The sequence below is a fragment of the Lepisosteus oculatus genome, chromosome 14, assembly GCF_040954835.1.
Source record: "Lepisosteus oculatus isolate fLepOcu1 chromosome 14, fLepOcu1.hap2, whole genome shotgun sequence".
Lineage (NCBI taxonomy): Eukaryota > Metazoa > Chordata > Actinopteri > Semionotiformes > Lepisosteidae > Lepisosteus > Lepisosteus oculatus.
Window position 1 is genome coordinate 25,802,504 of NC_090709.1, and position 22,831 is coordinate 25,825,334.

Sequence of the window (22,831 nt, forward strand, 5' to 3'; positions counted from 1 at the left end):
TGAAAGCGCTACAGGCGTGCCAAAATCGTTTTCGAACTTCAAGCTAACTTTACCCCGGTAGGATCACCATGAGACGCAAAACATACTTGCCTTTGCTTCTTTCGAGGACGAATGGATTATTGAGCTGCAAATATCGGAACATCGGTTCAAATAAAAACTCTCCGCTACTGCAGTTGCTTGTATGAGAGTTTCTTCAAATCTTTCAACTGAACGTCGATATCGAGTGATATTGATGGTAAAATCATACGGATTTTGGTTTTCTTTTGATCGAAATTGTATTAAAGTTCGAGCCTCTTTCACAGTTGTATAATACTTTCCCCTGCATCCTCAGATAAAAATTCTAAATACCACAAAGTTACAATATATGGAATAGCATTTATTTTTAAATGTATTTTACAATTTGCATTTATTTAGAGCTACATTTAGTGCTAGGTAAAGATAACATTGGTAATATTGATGGAGTAGAAATGTATATGAAGATAATAAAGGAGGGAGGACACGCGAATTGTATAGCTTCTGAACCCGGACACAGCGTCTTCAGCCACTGTTGAAGATTTACAGTTCAGAAAACGGCTGTCTCGAGGAGAAACTGATCTTCCTGCTTTAGTTAAGGTTATTGGAATTGGCGGTTACTCTGGGCTATAGCGCTTATATCTCTCTTCTCTGGCTAAACAGAGAAGTTTAAGTTTACTACTGTAAAGTATAGAAATATACAAAAAAGCTAAAATACTTCAGTAAGGCCGAGGAGATAGGAAAGTTTAATAAAATGTTTTGTAAATCAATTTCCCTCGATTTCCGAACTCTCTGTTCGAGCTCTGATATAATCTCTGTGCTCCTGCCGCTGTCACTGGGAGAGTGACTGCATTCCGTAGGGCTACAGGTTGATTTCACAATGCCACATTTAATTAAATAAAGGAGAAACCGCAAGGACAACAGATATGTTTTAATAAATCTTCTTCTGGTTTTATATTTCGGTCTTTCACATTTGAATGCATACTTTGCAGTAAATCTTTCCTGGATTACAGGCAACCCAAACTTTAGGCAGTATCAAAGCCTATTTGACTTTCTGCTAATCACATTAAAGTGTTCACGAAGCTTTTCCCAGTGGGCATTGATTCGTCGAATATACGTATATTCACGGCAAAAATACGGCTATACGTATATATACGTCGCCGCGACATATACTCAATGTCGAACTGCAACCGTAAAATCGACGACATTAGTAAACGCATATACAGTATAACGTCGAAAACACATCTAACACAGTGCCTGAGGCTTTTTACTGTATATATCGTGTGTGCCGCAACTGGGAGTATACGGCACACAGTGTACGAAGTAAATTATTTTCGCAGTAATTAATTTATTTACACGTGTATAATAAATATAGTAATAAATATAATAAATTAATTACTGCGAAAACTGAAGGGGCGACACTCCTCCGTCCCCCCGTGATGCCAGGCCTGTCCCCATTCTATTCCATAATGTCATTATATATAATACCATACAACAGTGACCGATCCTTACCAACTGCATGCATTAAAATTGCACATCAGCACCTAGCAGGGGGCACATAGCCGCGATGTATTATCAATGTTAAATTTCAACCATAATACTGACAACATTAATAAACACATACGTTGAGAAAATATCTAACCCAGCATATTTTCGGGATATATACCACAATGCATTGCTAGTATTTCTTGGTCACCATTTTGGACACGTTTTTCAATCGTAGAAGATTGAAGTATTTATCCGCAAATATCTCAGCAATCCTCTTTTGACGACTAACTATGATAATAATAATACAGTAACACAACAGGGGATCAGGCAGGCGCCCTTGCCACATTAGGCCGGCCCCCCACCGTCAGGAGCTCGAACCCAGGACTCCCACATCACTCAACAGGGACCCAGCCGGGTGAGCCAAAGATATATCTCTCCACAGCCCATTAGCTGTAGTCCTGCTATCACAGGGAAGGGCGGCGACGTCATCGCTCTGGTAAGCCAGCTCTTACACACCCTGATGGCCGTATGCGTTACAATACTATCTGAATACATACAGATCTTTCTTAATATTATTTTGATTAAAATAGTACGTGAATAAGCAAAAAATGGCACATAAAAATAGTGTGAATGGGGATGACACAAAATCGTTTTGCCGTTTCTCTAATTATTCTTATTCTATGTTGTACTTTCAAACTTTGGGTACACTTTAATTAGGACAGACTTTATTGCTCAACTGCTATGATGCAAGCCAAATTTTATACATTTATTTCAGCTTTGAGCTTAGTAAACCGTTCATTTTAGTAAACCGTTCATTTTAGTAAGTGTAGTAAACTTAGTAAACCGTTCATTTAGACCTCTAAAGTTATCCGTATAATAGACCTCTAACCATATACGAATAATAGACCTCTAAAGTTATCCGTATAATAGACCTCTAACCATATACGTATAATAGTCCTCTAAAGTTATCCGTATAATAGAACTCCAACCATTTACGTATAATGAACATCTAATCATAGGCGTATAATTGACGTATAACAATAGACGTATATTAGAATTTCATTAGATGAATTGCGGACCACATTTAGACGTCTAAGGTATGCGTTTAATAGACATATATTATACGTCTTTTGCCCACTGGGTTCCCTGCCCATCATGTGCCCGCAAACTGGTTTATCCGTTTTCCTCTTCCTCTCACTGTCAGCGAGCACAACAAGATGGGAAAATGCAGGACAAAGAAGAGTTATTAGCTACCAAGAGTAGGATTCAAACCCACGCCACTATCCGGAGACCATAACACCCAAGTGACAGGGGTATATAAACCCTTGTGTCTGGCGCCTTAGACCACTCGGCCATCCTGACAAGTGCCCCTTGGTTTTCTTAAAATCACTAGTACAGTAGTTCACTAAACTGAGAAATGCTTTGCTGGATAAGCGCAAAGTTGCCTGTTGTAGCCTAAACGGACCGGGAAATTAAATATTCAGATCGATTCAGAGTATGCTTTACAGCCTTCTTGTAATATTTTGATCTGCTAGGGCGCATTCATTTTTACAATCTGGATTATCTAAAAAAGGCCGACATCAGTGTAAAACAGCTTTCACTTTTGGGATCAGACCTTGTATTGTACATTTCTTATAGGTTTATTTTCCTGATTGCAACATATTGTGAAGCATAAAAGCCAGCTGCATAAATCTCTATTATGCGTCATTTATGAAGGCGTTTCAAATAGCAGCCAGTGCAGGATTAACGCTTTTGGAGCATGTATTATATTGTAAATAATCTTAGTTAAATAAGTTTAAATTTGCATACTGTTTTTCAGACAGCGCAAACCTGTCTGACCTCATACAACTTTCTGTGCCCGCTGAGTAGATCTTAAAACAGCTGCAGCCAGAGTAGCAGTAATGGCAACACAGTGCTTTGAGTTCAGCTTTTCTTATTTCTTCTGCAGAACCAGAAACTGATCCACATAATAAGCGTTTTTATTGAGCGCTGCTCTAAACTTTACATTTGCTCGTACTAGTTTTTCCCATGAAAAAAGACATTTCCCTCATTACATGATTTCACTTTTTTTTTTCAACAAGTAGAAAGAAATAAAATATAATTCCGTATAAGAGACACAGGTTGGATGGTTGGTGGTCTAAGGCGTTGCGTTTAGGTTGGAGCTTTTCCTGGAGACCTTTGTTTAAATCCCACTTCTGACAAAGGAGAAACGATAAAATCCCTAGGTAGAAAGCATCTCGCATTTCACGTGTTTAATGTTAATTGTCTCAGTGGTTGCCTGGGTGAATGATGGATCTTCTCTCTTGCAGGGTGACGGCAAACTTCTTCAGAAAGGGAGTCTCCCACGCACGGCTTTTCTTCATCAAGAGCGGAGACAAAAGAAACAGACTTCTAACTGAAATTAATTACTTCTTGAGCGTTTATGACCGTCTTTAAAAAGCTGAGAGCAGGCAAAAACGTCTTTTGAAATGAGGAAATGTCTGCTGACAGTAAACGCAGCTCCTCTTTAGTACAGTGCTAAGTACCCCTGTTTGTTGCGCGGCAGAACGGGGTACGTTTCTGTGACAGTGCCCTGGTTTATTTTTTTAAATAGTTGAATCATATTGAAATGTTAAACAACGGAAACAAAGCTACTGTTGACCAGGATGGCTGAGTGGTTAAGGTGTCGGACTTAAAATCCAATGGACAAATGTCCACGTGGGTTCAAACCCCACTCCTGGTAGAGTTTTGTAAATATTTTGAAGTGAGAGATAACTTTGAAGATTTACAGATGCAGCCATTCAAAGTGCGCGGTACAGACACGTATCGGAGGTAATTGGCTACGGCGTCGTGCATCGTGACGCAAGATGACGCGGGGTACTGCGGTGATTGGTTGACTGACAGGGGCACTCGTGGTCCGTTGGTCTGTCGTAGAAAGATTTACAGTAAACATCTTTACTGTGCCCGTTGTAGTATTTAATATTTATATGGAATTTTACCACTGAAGGGAAATCTTAGTGCCTGAGCATAAAAAGAATAGGAGCATACTGCAACGTGTGTGAAGGCCATAAACGATATTAATTTTGGAACTTAAACATACAGTATATGGCTGGTATTGGTACTTTAAAGTAAAAAATACACACTAGTATTCCATTTCTCCCTAAACATTTTAAGTATCGAAGTTTTTAACTAAAGAGATACCGGAGTCAACAAGCCTACTTTTAGAATTTGATTAATAGGGAATATAATATGGAATCGCGTATCTAAAGAATTTAATAATGATATAATTATATTCATGTTGCAAAAGAACTGCAACGGACATAAAAACTCCCTTGCTTTTAACAGAGCGTTCCATAATTTCTAACTACGAAAATGCCAGGTGAAAGGATTTGTAAACATATTTTGTTAAAGCAAGTCAGTTTTTTCCGCAACACATAAAAGACATTTTCCCAAGAAAGTTTAGCCTTTGTCACTAATGAAACCACTAAATAAAGACATAAATATAGAAATCTTAAGATTTGTTTTATTTAATGTTGGTAGCAGGATGAACTGTCAGAGTGTATATTTTGTGGCAGAGTTCCTGCAAGATGTTAACAGTGAAAAAGGTATTTAGAAATGAGTTATTTCAAGATGAAAATTTTCAGAATAATTGCAAATCTAGCAGGATAGATTTCAATGTTACCTGGATACCTCTTTATTTAGAACTTACTAACACTGATTTTTAGTTTAGAAGGATTCAAGTAGGGTTTTAGATGAAAGGCAGCCACCTTAATCAAGCCCAAATCATAATTGAACCCATTCAGAGCCTACATTACATTTTAGCGTTTCATTCTGAGCAGAAGACCCTCACACCTGAAGAAGGGGGAGGTGTCTTTCGCTGGAAATCTCGCCTGCTTCTACTTTACAAGTACAACCCACTCTCTGCTGGAGTGCTGGCTGTGACGAATTAAACCGGTTTCACAGGTTTCAATCACAGACCATGTGACATGGGAGTCAGGAAACTAACACACAGCGCCACCGGATTTGATAACGCTATAAAAATGCTATAAAATAATGTGACTAGGCACAGAACAAGTTTACAGCACAGTACAATAATAAATGCTGACCATGACTTTAGAAGCATAAATTGCCTTACACTCAATTTAAACACAAGCTGTCTTTAGCCCTCTAAGCTGGTTCATACAGAAATGTAGAGATCCAGGCTCAGAACACACAGCTTCATTAGCGAATACATATGCAGGACAACTAGAGAAGACGTTTTACAGAGGATGGATTTTTAGAAACATCCCATCAGTGACATCACTGAAGTCAACTCCTAGGTACTGTAACTGTCGTGTGGATAGTTTCACAAGAATCAGACAAAGGTTTAAGCATCGCTTGTTCTAGATAAAACTGCAAAAAAAACAACAACCCATAATGTACTTCTTTGCGGCTCTGTTTGCCCAAATCATATATTCACAACGTGAAATCTAGAAAATAATATTACGTAACCAAAATCCGCAATATGGAAACATAACCTGTGTAATTGTTGATAGATGATGTACTCGTAACATTTTTTCAAGACGAACTACAACATTTAAAAAATGACTTGTATGTACTTGATATCTCTAATCAATCCACGGGTCCCAGCACAAAACGAAACTAAAACGCATACCGTTTCGCGCTTCTTATTAGTTGCTCAAAAGTAATTTGACCATATGAAATGCATAATATAAACCTAGAAACATATACGTGAGCAGTACTTAAGCACTGTAGTATCGGTGTTAAGACATACCTCTCAAATACTGTAAATCAAGTTAAAAATATCTCAAGACCGATTCTGGTCATAATGAAACCATGTTTCGTGTATGTTTTCTTTAAAGTACCGAGACCAGCCATATACTGTATATTTATGTTCCAAAATTAATATCGTTTATGGCCTTCACACGTGTTGCAGTATGCTCCTATTCTTTTTATGCTCAGCTACTAAGATTTCTCTTCAGTGGTAAAATTAGATATGAATATTCAATACTTAAACGGGCACAGTTAAGACATTAAATATACATATACATACTGTATACAGTACAGTTTGCATACGGTAATATGTTTATGTTCCTAAATCAATCTCTTTTATGAGCATGTGAAAGTCATGGTGAATCGATTCTCAAAAATTACTGTACTTTGCATGATTGGAAACAAATGCGTGATTGCGAAATGCTGTGGTGTTACTTTTACAAAGACGGTCAATGAAAAAAAGAATGTTGACCAGGGCAATACTTTGAGTTTACACTTACAGCTTGTCCAAGGTCATTCATTATTATTACTATTAGTAATATCTTCGTTAAAGACTGATGGCCACAGCTCAAACATGAGAGGTTGAGCGTTATTAGCTCCACCTTGCGGAAATTCCGGATACTATTATTTTGCTTGTCGTATTATAGGAGAATTTACGGTAACTCGCGGTATTTACCGGTAGACTGCGTACAGCATACCGCAAAATAATGCGGTATCGCCCGCGCATTTTGAATGGCTGCATCTGTACACTCTATTTAAATGTCATTTTACTTAATTTCAGTTCTCTTCACTCCCTGGGATAACTGAACTCACAATCGCATACTGAAGGCTTTACATGCATTATCTGTGATACAGCTTCTAATAAAGACGGAATGAAACTATTAATAATAAATGACATTGTTTTAAATAAACGTGTATTGATAAACTTCATAATTAATAAAAGTGGTGTGACAGGAAAGCAAATTAAATGTTACAATGATATTCCAAGCAACTGATGCGTAAATTAATTATGTCGTGACAATTTTATTCCCACTATAAAAGGTAATATTCTAATGTTATCCAGTGTTCCGCTTAGTCTGCTTCTGAATTTCTTCATTTCAGTCTGTCCTCTATTTCAGTAACCTCTAGAGGGCGCAGGATTGGGTTCCTTGAAGTTAAGAACAGGCTAATTAAGGAGCTGCGGGCTGATTTCTACGGCCGAGTTCGTTGTAGTCTTAAGTTCAAGAATTCTTCGATTTTAAGGAAAAAGACAGGTATGTTTTGTATCTCATGGTGATCCTCTTCTCGATCCAAATGAAAGGTTTAATATGATCCCTCTAGAAAAAATAAGTCAATTTCTGCCTGGAATGATTGATGCCCCATCAAACATTTTGTGTTCCTGGACATTTATACAGTAGAATCCTGGTTCGTGGCTTAAATTCAAGGTAAACAAGACTAAGGAAATGAGTTGGAAACTTGATATTGAACTGGGATTTAAATCACCCGGAACATGACACTACATTGGGCAGTATGTGCGAGGAAACAACTCTTGTCATCCCTTCGGTAGCTCAGTCGGTAGAGCGGAGGACTGTGGAAACAGTGGGGAATCCTTAGGTTGCTGGTTTGACTCAAAGGAAGGTGCCTTTTGTGTACTTTAATCAAAGATAATAAATAACTTTCACTCAGACGTTGATCATAAGCTCAATATACAACGAAGCAGAGGCTCCTGTTCCGAATTCCCCTCACGTCTGATGGTCTTGTTCTGATCAAGATCAATCTATATTGGTACAAGGGATTTTAACAAATCTGGTCTTTGAATTCAGGGACTGCTCTGTCTGCTTTGTAATTCAAAAATGGATACGAATGTTTTTTTGTAGATAAAAAATGTTCTCTGTTTTCAAAAGTTAGGTACTTAATTGACTTTATGATTTGGTTTTGATTTTGATTTGTTATATCAAGTTTGTGCTTTCTCCGTTTTTATCGTATTGTGAACTTATTTTTTTTAAATATGACGCAGATCTGTTCAAGACACTTGTAATCGCCTTAAAGAGAGTTTTCATGAAGACATACGTTGGCTACCTCTTCACTGTTAATTGACAGGACTTTTGAAGAAACTGTTCTCATACAACCAGCATACAAATTACACATCTTAATAAACATGAACGTAAATCCGTGTTGTGAATAACATAAAACTGTCACTACACATGATTGAGTCTGGCACCTAAGACCACTCAGCCATCCTGACAAGCAGTGGAGGCTGGTGTGTTGAATGCGCCCGTTGCTTTGTCGAAGAATTATTAACTGCTACTGAGAGTTCTTCTCTTATTATTACAGAGATTTCTACATTGCAAAACAATTGACGATATAGATTAAGTAAAGTCTTGGTAAACGCAACAGGCTCAGATGGAGTTCGAACCCGAGATCTTCGGTTTACAAGACCGACAACTTACCGTTTTATAACGACATTCATAATAGATTTATGGAAAGCACAACCACCTGAAAGGGGACGTGAACCCTGGACCTTCGGATTAAAAGTCTGATGATTTACCAACTGAGCCATTTGGGCTCTGGAAAAAGGTAGACACTATCCTAGTATCCTTGCAAGTCACATGTGCAAAAGCGCAGTTATACCTGACCCATCTGGAATGACCACTGACAGACTTTATCCAGAAGTGACGGCACCACTCCCAGCAGAATGAGAGAGAAATACAGAACGACACGAGGAGTCAAGGGGCTCTCACAATTCATCTTTCCTCACATTACACATTTTTTCATTAACATTTTGACCTTTTCACAATCAGATTTTTTCACATTTAATAAGATCTTTTAATCAACAACATTTAAGAAAAAAAAACAAATGGAACATTTTTTGGAACAATAAATACAAAAAACTTTCAATGCCTTGGTTGTGTAAGTGTGCACACCCTTTATAAAAGGGGTTGCAACTGTGATGAAATTTAACCAGTCACATTCCAGATCATGTACAAAGGATATTTGCCTTCGCCAGACATCAATTGTATTGATTCTGATTAGTCCTAATTTATATCAGCTGATCTCATATAACCAACCGATCTGGGAGAACCTGTTCAAACTGCACAGCGGAACATGAAGAGAAATCCGACTGCTGATTGTCAGCTAAGAATGTCGTTACTAATTATCCGCCAAGATGTTTTACCTATTCGTCCACCTCTTTCCTTCCTACTTTGCAGTGAGCACAATTCTTTCAGTTTCTTCTATTATATTTTCCTTGCTATTTTACTGTCCCTTTCCCCCATGTGGAGATGGATCCACAACCGAAACCGTTTCACCCTGTGTTTCTGCAGCGTCAGTCTGTATGAGGAGTGGGTGCTGTACAGTTCCAGTGGTGCAATTGGTCACCGCGTGGTACTTATATGGCAGTACACAGCAGAGCTATCCCGAAGTTGTGAGCTCGAACCTCACATGGAGCATTGTGGCTTGAGTCTTTAACTACTGAAAGCAACTGACGAGTTTAGGTGCTGGAGATGAGGTTTAAATTAATTTGAATGAAACAAGTAAAGGTTTTTTCTATATCACACCCAAAGAAGGCTCCACTGCTGAAACGTTGTTTCCTTCTCGTTTGTGCAACGTCGGTCTTTAGCTACTGAAAGCAACTGTCCACTTTAGATGCTGCTACTTATAAGTCGTCTTTAACACCTTATCCAGTGGGTTGCAGTCTGTTAGGTATTTTCTGGAGATCCGGTCTAAATTAACATCAAAGGAACAGGTAAAGGGCTTATTCCCCATCACACCCGAAGAAGGGTCCACGTTGTGTTTCCTTCCCTTTTCAGCATGGAATAAACCTATACTTTTTCCTTTGCAGCCCACACATGCTGACGCAGGTCACTTCTTAATTTCCCATTAGCTGTGGACCCCCTGCTGATCTGTACACAGATAGATGAGAGATATCTTCTTAGACGAGAAGTCTGCTGGGACTAAGGGAGCATGATGGGGTACTGAAGACTTGAAAAAGCTCTCGTATTAGATTCTGTGTTTATGTTGTTTCCCAGATTTGTTTTTAACGTTCTTTTTGTTTTGAAGTTGTTCCGTTAAGTAATTTTTTAAAACTTTATTTTCTGTAGTAGTTAGACTAGTACAGTGATTTACAGAGGTTCCTGGAAGGCTTCTCGCATTGTGGTTGTTGTGTTTTCGGGTGACAAGTATTTTTTTTCTATTGATAGGACCCCACGCATTACTGTGGGACTAGTTAACTTAAGTTCTTACATTGTACCTGAAATTACCACATAAACTACTATTCTGTTTTTCTTTTTTTTTTAATAAAGGCACAAATGATGTTTTTTTTTTCTTGCGGCTGATTGGCAATGACCCTACAACAGGTCATCGCAACGAATGCGGCTTCTGAAATTTGTCAGCAGCTCCGTACTAAACCTGTTCTCAATTGCATCAAACCTAAAATAACATCTGCTGCCCATTAGATGTTACTGATGTAGGAGACTAACTTAAACCACCTCTTCACAGGGTTTAAGTAGCTCAGTAGTGGAGACTCATCCAGTCGATAGAAAGGTTGTGTAGGACCACACATGCAAAGAGACAGCGCTGAGATGCGTGGTTTAAACGCCTTACAAGCCAGGTAGGGATCAAATCTGATTCGAAGTCAGCCACGTTATCCATTGCGCCACTGGCCTTTTACTATACTTCTTAACGACACCACGGTGAGCTTTGCGCCGCTATTAGTAATACTGTACAATTCTCCGGTCCAAATTTTCTCAATTAGATTCACGTGTTTTCTACTTGTATTTAGCTACTAGGTCTTTCATTTGGTCTGTTTTAAAAATAGCATCTCTTTAAAACAGACAAACGATTTTATGTGTCATGCTAAAATTCACACACGGGGTAAGTCACACAAAAGATAATCAAACATAAGATATTGCGTTTAAAAAGAAATCCAGAGTGGCAAAAGAAAACAAAGCCTTATACACGCGATGCAAGTGCTCTGCCACTGAACTAAACTCCTGAGAGGCACTTTTGCCTGCGGCTCTTTAATTGTGCTATGAAGAGTGACGCGTCTACACAGTGTACAATTTAAAGGTTGAAGACAATCAGATGCGAGGAGAATTCAGAACACGAGCCTTTGCTTGATCGTATACTGAGCTTTCTATAAACATCTAAGTGAAAGACAAATTCAGGAACACTTTTATCACATGTTCTGCACTCCTGATTGTGTTTAATGGTGCTTTTCTACACTCATTATTTGAAGAACCCCAGCTAAAATATTCTAAAATGTACAAAAAATTGCAATATATTGAATACTATTGATGTTTACATTTATATTCACATTCCCGGTGATATTGACTTTGTACTCAAATATTTACTTGTTGTAGTTTGAGGCGTGCCAAAAGTTTGAAATCTCTGCAGATATCAGGATGGTTGAGGATGTGCAAAGAAACCCAATCACATTTAGAGAAGGTGATGTTTAGATCTGATTAATTTGAAGTGTGTTTCTGGCTGTGTTTGATCTACCAATGTTGTGTTTAACTGAAAGACACCCTGACTAAGTGTGCCAGAGAAACTGACATGCGTTGTCTTTTTTTCTACATTCAGATTTTTGGCTAAAGACAAAAAAATTGTTGTCATTTTCTTGCCAGCTGGCAGTAATTCTTCTGCACTGATAATAAAGATGAGCATTTTATCTTTTTCAATGTGTGGATTTTTTTAAATAACAAGTTGTGCCAAAAACGAAATGAACACTTCCATTAAACTTAATGCAGAAGCATGGTGATGTCTATAACGATAAACGGTGTGGTGTGGGAAGGCAGTAAAAAAAAAGGCACAGCTGGAATTTGAATGCAGGATCTCCTGCGTATGAGACAGGGGCGTTAACCAACTAAGCCACAGCGACCGTGAAGCACTCCCCTTTTACATCCACTTGGACACACCACTCTGTCACATCTTCGTTCGGTGTGCGCTGAGCCTGCTCGCTGAGCATGTTGAGAAAGGATGTGAAATGGCTTTTATCCGGCAATTTCATTACCAAGGAGCTCAATATGCTTTTGATGATCTACAGGGTGTCCAGTCCAGCACAGGTGATGGATTGTTAATCCACTGTGCTCTGCACGCTTGGGTTCATATTCCATCCTCGTCGACTTCAGGGTATGACAAATACGTTTTTTTTAATTGGTTGTGCTTTCGTTTAGTTTTTCACTCTTGTACTTATGTAGTAATGTAATTGTCATGCCCTCTGCAGCCAGAGGGCGCTCCTTCTCTGTCCTGTCCCTGGTTTCCAGTCTGCTGTCCTTCCTGTCCCTCTCTTTCCCTTGGGCTATATATTTCCGGGTCTTGCACTCTGTCCTCGCTCAGCATTGACGTTCGGATGTCCTGAGACCCGCCTAGCACCAGGGCGCCCCACGTCCGCTCCCTGAGGGAATAGGTTTCCATACGGCATTCCTGAACTCTTTGCACTAATGAGCCCGGGCCTTTTTCCCGTCTCGCCGCTACGCATATGGGTCTTTTTCCGCTCTCTTGCTCCCCACGGTTAGTCCCTTTGGACGTCCGTGACAGTAATGTTTAATTACATTACTAATACTAATACTAGTAATAAGTAGTAATGTTTCTAGATGTGCATGAACGTGGTATAGTAGGCTGACAGAAGAAACCCGTGGCCCACAAGCAGTGACAGTATTAGAGGTGCCTGCAGTATGTTGGTTTGTGAGCAGCGATAAAATAGCTTGCCATGGAAGCAGGTGTGCCCGCATTAATAAAGCTTCATCGAGCAGAAAAATTAACAGAAGAACTAACATAAATTCAACAGCAAGCTTCTGACGCTGAAAACACAGGCGAGACTGCTCCAGATAACTCACAACCTCAGCATGATTTCACTGCGCACTGCTGTTGAGACCGATTGCACCACTGGAGTGTGCGAGCATTTCTCTCTACACAGACTGACACTGCACAAACGCAGAGTTTTGGCTGTGGATCCATTTCCTCGTGGAAGAAAGAGGGAGTAAAATAGCAAGGAAAATACAAGAGAAGAAACTGAAAGAATTGTGCTCACTGCAAAGTTGGAAGGACAGAGATGGCTGGACACTTAAAACAGCTCGGAGGATAATTTGTAATGACATTATTCTGTGTCAATCAGCAGACGGATTTCTCGTCAGGTTCCGCTGTGCAGTTTGAATGTTTGTTCTCCGAAATCTGGTTGGTTATATGAGATCAGCTGACATTAATTTGGACTAATCACAATCAATACAATTGATGTCTGGCGAAGGCACATAACCTTTGAACATGATCTGGGATGTGACTTGTTACATTTCAACAGTTACAACCCTCTTTATAAAGGGTTTGCACACTTATGCACTCAAGGCATTGAAAGATTTTTATTATTATGTTTGTTCCAAAAATGCTGATGGAGCACTGTGTGCAAACATTTAACAAGTTCAACTCCCGCCAATGATTCGGTGTGAAGAAGCAGAACATTAAAGGTTCACAGACAGAAACAGTACACCAGCACAGCCAATATTAAAAGACACTACGATTTGCACTGACTCGAAAGTGATCTCAGCAGACGTTGTTCCCTACATAACGCTAAAGGTGGCAAAGCGCATTTGGGCTGAGAGGACGCAATAAAGCTTTTGTTTTCTGCCTTGATGTCAAACTGACAAAGTATCTCTAAAAACTTTGCTCAGGTTCTCAAGAGACTGTCAAAACACAATTCCACTGATTGCTTTTCAAGGCAGAAGAAGAAGGGTCATAGAAGCATCTGGCAGCAGTAGGATTCAAACCCACAACACTGAAGAGACTGTAGCCGCAATCCAGTGCCTTAGACCACTCAGCCACACTACCCACTGTCTCTTTGTCTCATTACTTGTTCAGAGGAAGCCGGGTGGCTTTTGCTCTTAAATGCACATACAGCAAATATATTTTCTCATTTAATGGTGTTTTATTGTCTACAAATCCTTCATGAATGGTTTAACAGTTTAATATTAAAAAAATATATTTACGAATTTTAATGTTTTACACAATAAAGTTTCATTGTGAACATGAGCCCTGTTTATCGATATCACCAGTAGAGTTCTGGATTTTATTCTGCCTTCCTACGCACATATGAATTTTCTTTCACACAACAGCTTGCATGTGTGGTAGCTTATTAGCGCCAGTGAGAAAAAGAATGTTGTTGGCTTTTAAATGAGAAACCATTTGCGTTTACACAAAATGACAATGCGTTGTCGCAGACATTGGGACATCGTCTGTTTAACCACCTGTCATTTTCTCCAATATTGGCTCCTGTGCTTCGGTCCATTTGTGAGAGGAGAAGACACTGAAAAAGTTGTGTGAATGTGGGTTTTGCACCTGCGCCAGTGCTGTAGTGGTATCATACAGACGCCCATACAAATCCATCACATGCTGGAAGCTCTGGAAGGCAATGTAAAATATTGCTCTGTCCGTTGGTGGATTAGGTATGCACACTATATTTCAATGTAAAATGCAATGTAAAAAGATCAAATTTGATTCCAAATCCATGAATGTAAAAAACGATAAAGCTAATGTTTTTTATCTAGTTTTATATATATCTATATCTAGTTTTTCAAAGGACTTTTAAAAAAAAATGTTTATCACGATTGTGAAAGTTAGAGAAGGTGTACCAGCGGGTGCCTTCATATCGCCAGCTTCAGTATCACCTGCAGCTGCGAGAAAGTTAAAAGCGCAAGAGTGATCTGTCTTTGCTCTCAAAGTAATTGCTGGAGCAGCAGGACGCAGAGTAACACCCAGCAGCTGTAGATAGTGCTTGGGGAAGAGCTGATTCTGTTTTCAGCACAGGGAGTAAGAAGGAGCTCAGGCCGGCTCCCAACAGAATCCTGGTTTGGTTACTGTCAGACTGTGCGTCTGAGGCTCTTTGGAACACAACGTGAAAAAAAGAACAAAAACAATTGCTCACATCGTGTGATTTCTACTACAGAAAGGGAAGATATCACCTTTAAAAAAATTAGAACTTAATATTTGGATCCGGGGCCTCAAATTATTAAAATATCAGATTGTGTTTCTGAAACATTTCGTGCACAGTACGCCATATTTAACAAGAAAACAACAGTCACAACGAGGGCTTTACACGCAGCCTGGGGTATTTTCCCCTTTTATATTTTTGCCACTTTATATCGAACCTGTTATACTCCCAAAAGTGAACAGTAGCTTGTACTTAAAAAAATGTACAATTCATTGCTGGTATAAACAGATGTGTGCCTTGTTTGCCTTTGTAAGCATTTGTTTCAAAAATAAGTTCACAATACATTAAAATACGTTAAAAAATACGTTAAAAACACAAAAGCACAAACGTAATAATACAACGATACAAAATCAAAACCAAATCATAAAGCCAATTAAGTACCTATCCTTTGAAAACAGAGAACACCTTTATATCTACAATAAAAACGTGACATTTGTATCTACTTTTGAATTACCGTACAAAGCAGACAGAGTAGTCCCTGAATTCAAAGAGCAGATCTTGGCCAAAACAAGACAATCAGACATGAGCTGAATTCGGAACAAGAGCCTCTGCTTCGTCGTTTATTGAGCTTTTGATCAAAGTCTGAGTGAAAAAGATTGGCTATTTTAACTGTTTGATTGAAGTACACAAAAAGCACCTTTTTTCAAGCTTGAGTCAAACCAGCGATCTAAGGATTCCCTGCTGTTTTTACTACAGTCCTCCGCTCTACTAACTGAGCTATCGAAGGAATAGCAGGCATTGCACTCTGGCACATACTGCCGAATGTAGTGAAATGTTCCGGGTGATTTAAATTCCAGTTCGACATCAAGTCTCCAACTCGTTTCCTTAGTCTTGTTTACCTTGAAGCCACGAACCAGGATTCTACTGTATAAACTTCCAGGGATATTACAAAATGTTTGAAGGGGCATCAATCATTCCAGGCGGAAATTGACTCTCGAGGGATCATATTAAACCTTTCATTTGGATCGAGAAGAGGATCATCATGAGACACAAAACAGTTTCATTCTGTCTTTTTGTGCTACATTAATAATATTTTCATGGAAAAAAGAAGTTGTAAATTTTGACATGTATATTTGAATCGAAATTTGGTTTTGAGTTAAATATTAGTGTGTTCATGTAATTAGTTTGTGTTTGTCATTACTATATATATATTGCCATGTTACTAGAATTTGTAGCTGAAGTTTACTAGTTGTGTTTTTTATGATAATTAGCCATATGTTGATAGATCTTTAAAACAGTTGTTTAAATAACTACAAGATTTGCCTCAGGACTCCTGTGTTGTTACTGAAACTTGACACTGTTGTCTAAAAGCACCAAGTATGGATTCAGGTCAGCAAACTACAACACACTGCAATAAAAATACCTATCAGAAATCAGTGAACTAATAAACACAACTACATGTCTTGTCCTCAATCATGTTACAATTTTAGATTCTTCTGCAATAAAATTACCATAGTATCTAAAACTACTGTAATGATTCTCAACGAATGGAACGAAAAAAAAAGTTTAACAACATAGCGTTTAATAACACTTATCAATCATTTTATTAATTGTTTAATAAAACTTATTAATTCATTGGTGTGTATAATAAAATATCAGTCTGATCAATACATCAGTGTTTAAAAACACACTGATCTCTGCTAAAACATTAGTTTGTTATTATACCCTTTAGAGATGGCAGAATTGAACTCAAATAAAGAAACAATGCCTGGTAAATATTTCTGAAAACATTATATTATTGTTAAATCAAAAACATTTTGACAAATGGGAAAATTCCCACAAGTCCTAGAACATGACCCAAATTACAGCCAGTATTTTGTATTTTATTTTGATGGTAATATGGTAAATATGATAAGGGATTGTCAAGTTTTATGACATTTTTGTTAAGGTTGATAAATATCTACTATGTTAAAATTAATGAATTAATAAATTAGTGAAAATTGGCCGTGGTGTGAGTGAGTCCTGTGATGGACTGGTGTCACATTATCTGTGATAGTGCTTTGCACCCACTGCTTGCCAGGATTGTTCCAGTTCCACCACAACCCTGAATCGAGTGGATGGCTATATTAATGTAGCCATCAACTTACATGTTCCTCTTCTTCACTCAATGCAAAGGAAGATAGCTGCTGTTTGAGGTTTTGTGCTCTTTAAAAGCAATTATTACCATTTTTGTGCCCACGTGTTGACACAACACTTTCTTTGCATCCATTCCTCGACCTGTAATAGTGAGAAAATAAAAATGAATACACCAAACTGTAAAAATCCCATATATATGTAATTTACTCTTTTTGTTGTTTGAAAGTATTCTTACTGTCATGTTCTTTACCACCCCTGGGTGCTGCAGGTGGACTGGTGTCACATTTTGGGCGATACTGTGCTTTGCACCAACTGCAACTAGTAAATGTAGGGGTTTTGTGCTTAACTGGGACAATTATTAATTGTAGCAGCAAGTCACAAAAATTATTCTTCTGATGGCCATTAGAATCAACCTTGCAGGATAACTCAAACAACGCACACATGCCGATACTAATACATGACAATACATTTATTAATACATAAAATGCACATAAACATAACAGATCTTATAGAGGGGGTTAGCAGTATACAAAAGGTATATATTCAATCACGAAGAGTTACAAACCAAGAGGGACATACATTCCGTAATATCATTCATTTAGACCGTTTTGTAAATAAACTTTGTCACAACTTGTACATTAGATACTCAAAAGCAAGTTCATGACTCATAGGAATTAAATTGATATCAACTCAGGTTGAGGTAACAATTGAATTCTCGAGCTGTAATGCAGAAAGTTGAATACTCATCCGCTCTATGGGGATTCAGATCTCCCGCAGACACAAAGAAGCAGTGGCAGGCTGTTGCTGTGTCCAATCGGCGCTCTCTGGCCCGGTGCAAGGCAGTGCTGGTTCGACGTGAGAGAAGGAGAAGGAGGGAGAGATTTCTGCTGAGGTGCGCTGCTGATGCTCTCTGAAGACCGGCTAGTTAGTGTTGGCTGAAACTAGCAGAGTTTGCACACAGAAAAGTCACACTTTAGACAGGAAGAAGACCGGTTCGTTCCCGATGTAGCGCGAGTCCTGAATACTGATATTCAGTTGTCCACAGTTCCAACCGTAGTTTACTCGTTGATCAGGTGAGCGTTTGCGGTGGGTTCACGAGGCTTGCTGCTGGGCTAACCTCAGGTGGATCCTTTGGTTACGCATTGGCAACCTCCGTTCTCAACTCTTAGAACAAGAGAAAGTCCTGGCACTGGGACACACTGGCCGTTACGTGACTGTCTGAGCCGAGTCTGAGGATGTCCAGGAGGAGCTGGAGTTGTACCTGGAGGAACTACAGTCGCTCATTGGTTGAAAGTTCAATGGGCATTCGAGAATCATTTTGTGACTTACTGCTACAATTAACAATTGTCCCAGTAAATGCACAAACCCCAACAGTTATTAGTGCCCCGTGTGAGGATGAGTAACCATGAACTCTGACCTTGGGGTTGTAAACCACTTGGGATGAGACTCTCCCTTGGAATCTTCCTGACAGTGAGGCACCAGCGATGACCATTCACGTGTCTCAGCTTTGGGAGTTGTTCCTTATCAGAACAGTCTTATCAGCTAGAAAAACACCTTAAATGTGAACCAAATGGAATGGCCTCTCTCTATCAAGCACCACTAGAGATGAGGGAGAGAGAGACTGGCAAGGGAGCAGCAAACTTAATTCCTGTATTTTAATAAACCTTGCCGCTACAATGGTCTCTCTCCTGTGTGAATGCGCTGGTGGGTTATTAAGTCACTTGACCGACTAAAACTCTTCCCACACTGACTGCAGCTGAATGGTATCTCTCCTCTGTGACTGTGCTGGTGTGATTGTAAGTGGTTTTTCCAACTAAAACTCTCCCACACTGACTGCAGCTGAACGGTCTCTCTCCTGTGTAAATGCGCTGGTGGGTTATTAAGTTACTTGACTGACTAAAACTCTTCCCACACTGACTGCAGCTGAAAGGTCTCTCTCCTGTGTGAATGCGCTGGTGTAATTGTAAGTGGCTTTTCTGACTAAAACTCTTCCCACACTGACTGCAGCTGAACAGTCAATTTCAATTCAAGGTGCTTTATTAGCATGACCGATGGGTACAATCAGTGTTGCCAAAGCAAATAAAAATAATAAAATTAACATGGAACAAGACAAAAAATAGAAGTAAAATAAAATCTACAGACATGTTACAGACATTTACAACAAGGACATATTATAAAATATTGACATATACTGTAGGCAGCTGGAGCATTATTGGGAGACAGACTCACTGTTCCTCAGGCTGTGACAGGAGATCACATACTGGGCTGCCAGATCAACTGAGTTCCCTCCTCCCTCTCCCAGTAAGATTGGGACCTGTTGTGGTTTTGGCAGGTGTGGGAACTCTGGGATTAGATTTCTGAATTTCGGGAAGAATGTTTCTCTAATCCCAGAGTATCTGTCACAGTGCAGTAGGAAGTGCACCTCTGTCTCTATTTCTCCCCGCTGGCAGTGGGAGCACAGCCTGTCCTCTCTGGGCAGCCAGGTCTGCCTGTGTCGCCCAGTTTCTATGGCCAGGTTGTGGTCACTGAGCCTGTACTTCGTCAGGGTCTGTTTATGTTTGTTATTTTTTATTTTGGTCAAATATTCAGCGAGTGTGTATTGTCTGTTTAGGGTTCTGTAGCATTCCAGTTTATGTTGTGTTTGTGTGTGTGTGTCCCATTGTGTGAGATATTGCTGTTTGATCTGTGCTGTGATGTGCTTGGGTCTGAGTTGTGGTGCTCTAGCAGTGCTGTCCTGAGGCTGGTTAGTATCGGTGTGGCTCAGGTCAGTGAGCCTGAGGATCAGCTGACTCAGGGGGCTCTGTTTTGGGCTCAGCTCTTGGCTCAGCAGGGCTTTGTGGAGGTAGGAATTTTGGTCGCTGTTTTTTAGGTGTAGCCAATACTTTAATATTCTTTTCTGTATGTTTATCAATAGTGGGTACTGGCCTAATTCGGCCCTGCACCCGTTGTTAGGAGTTTTTCTCTGCACACAGAGGATGTTTCTACAGAACTCCATGTGCAGAGTTTCTGTGGAGTGTTTGTCCCATTGGGTGTAATCCTGGTCTGTGAGGGGACCCCACACTTCACTGCCGTATAGGGCAATGGGTTGGATTACACTTTCAAATATTTGGAGCCAGATTCTTGTTGGTGGGTTGATGTTGAAGAGCCTCCTTCTTATTGCATAGAAAGCCCTGAGTGCCTTCTCCCTCAGTGTCTTCACTGCCAGGTCAAAACTCTCGGAAGAGCTGATGGTGAGACCGAGATATGTGTAGCTGGATGTGTGCTCCAATGTGTTGTTGTTCAGTGTGAATTTGTACCTGTTTCCCTGAGGTCTGGCTTTCTTCTGGAAAACCATAACTCTGGTCTTGTCCAGGTTGACTGTCAGTGCCCAGGTCTGACAGTACTGCTCCAGCAGGACCAGGTCATCTGCGTAGAGCAGGAACTTGATTTCTGTGTCGTGTAGTGTGAGACCAGGAGCTGCAGATTGCTCCAACATTCCTGCTAATTCATTGATATAGATATTGAACAGTGTTGGGCTCAGGCTGCAGCCCTGTCTCACCCCGCGGCCTTGGGTGAAGAATTTAGTCCTTTTGTTTCCAATTTTCACTGCACATTTGCTCTCTGAATACATTGATTTATTTATGTCGTACACTTTGCCCCCTATGCCACTTTAGAGTAGTTTGTAAAACAATCTCTCATGCCAAATCGAGTCAAATGCTTTTTTGAAATCGACAAAGCAGGCAAAAATTTTTCCTTTGTGTTTTTGGTGGACGTGTTTGTCTATCAGTGTGTGTAGGGTGTAAATGTGATCAGATGTGCGGTGATCTGGCAAGAAGCCAATCTGACTTTTACTCAGGACATTGTGTTCAGTAAGGAAGGCCAGTATTCGTGTATTTAGGATACTGCAGAATACCTTCCCCAGGTTACTGTTCACACAGATGCCCCGGTAGTTGTTGGGATCGAGTTTATCTCCTCTCTTATAGATGGGCGTGAGCAGTCCTTGGTTCCAGGCCTCGGGGAAACATCCAGCTGTCATGATGAGATTGAGGAGTTTGAGCAGGGCTTGTTGCAACTTTGGGCTGCTGTGTCTCAGCATCTCATTTATGACACCATCATGGCCACAGGCTTTGCGTGGTCTGAGGGCCTGGAGTTTGTCCAGTAGCTCCTGCTCAGTGATTGGGGAGTCTAAGGGGTTTTGGTTGTCTTTGATAGCCAATTCCAAAATGTTGAGTTTTTCATAAATGGTGTTTTGGTCTGATTGATTTGTATTTGGGAGCTTTTCATAGAGATTTTCAAAGTATGTTTGCCAGATTGTTCCATTTTGGATGGCCAATTCTTCTGGTTTTGATTTGTTTAAGTTGTTCAAATCTCCCAGAAACAGTTCTGATTTAGTGACTCCTCAATTTCTGCAAGTTGTTTGTTTATGTATGTGTTTCTTTTCTTTCTCAGCGTGTGTTTGTAAAGTTTTACCATGTCACAGTACCTGAGTCGCAGATCTGTGTTGTGTGGTTGTCTGTGTTTTTCATTTGAGACTTTTCGTAGTGCATTTCTGATGTTTTTGCACTCCGTATCAAACCACTTTTCTTTTGCTTTTGTTTTTTGGTAGTTTTTTGATTTAGTTGTTTTTAGCTAAGATTTTGATGCTAGTTTGTGGAATAGGTGATTTAGTTTTTGTGTGGCCAAGTTTATGCCTAATTTGTTGGTTTGATACGGAGTGTTTAGGAATGTGTCCATCAGTGTCTGAATTTCATCGTGGCCCAGTGCAGTTTGGTATCTGTCTAGGCTGTCTGTGTCCCATCTGTATGCCTGGTTGAGGTCATACAGCTGGCTGGGCTGTGTCAGTGTGTCTCTGTGCTGGCGTGCTCTCTTCATGTAGAGTGTGATCTGGCTGTGGTCGGAGAGGGGAGTTTGTGGCCTGACAGTGAAGGCACTGATACAGGAGGGGTCCAGGTCGGTGATGGCGTAGTCCACCACACTGCTGCCCAGAGCTGAGCTGTAGGTGAACCTGCCTAGAGAGTCCCCTCTAGTCCTGCCGTTGACGATGTACAGGCCCAGCCCTTGACAGAGCTGTAGCAGCTCGCGCATGGTGCTGTTGACCGTGGTGTCATGGCTGCACCTGTGTGAGGTGACCGGTGTGTGGTATAGAGGGGATTGTCCGAAAATGTGAGTATTTCCCTGTGTGCTGGTGTAGTCTGCCAGTGTGCCTGTTCGTGCGTTGAGGTCACCACAGAGCAGCACGTTTCCCTGGCCCTGGAAGTGACCGATCTCCGTGTGGAGACTGGGGAGAATTCCATCACTGTAATACGGGGATTCTGAGGGCAGGATGTAGACAGCACACAGGAAAACCTCATTTTCTGTACAGATGGTATTTCTTTTGATTTTAAGCCAAACTCGTGACTCTTCTTTCTTTACTAATTGTATGGAGTGACTGAGCTCCGCTCTGTACCACACAATGATCCCCCCAGAGTCTCTGCCCCGGGTGATTTGGGGTTTTTTGACAGAGGGCACCATGATCTCCTTGTAGCCTGGGGGACAGTGGGTAGCCAAGTCTCCCCGACACCATGTCTC

The 22,831-nt window shown here is 40.1% G+C and overlaps 1 non-coding gene and 1 pseudogene across 1 annotated transcript; one reads left to right on the forward strand and one right to left on the reverse strand.

Annotated features, from left to right (window-relative positions):
• The window catches only part of LOC138242482 (zinc finger protein 271-like), a 372,248-nt pseudogene that overhangs the window by 342,282 nt on the left and 7,135 nt on the right, over positions 1–22,831 (reverse strand).
• trnal-uaa (transfer RNA leucine (anticodon UAA)) lies at positions 4,140–4,222 on the forward strand. Its single transcript has one exon. It is a non-coding gene; the product is annotated as a tRNA-Leu (tRNA).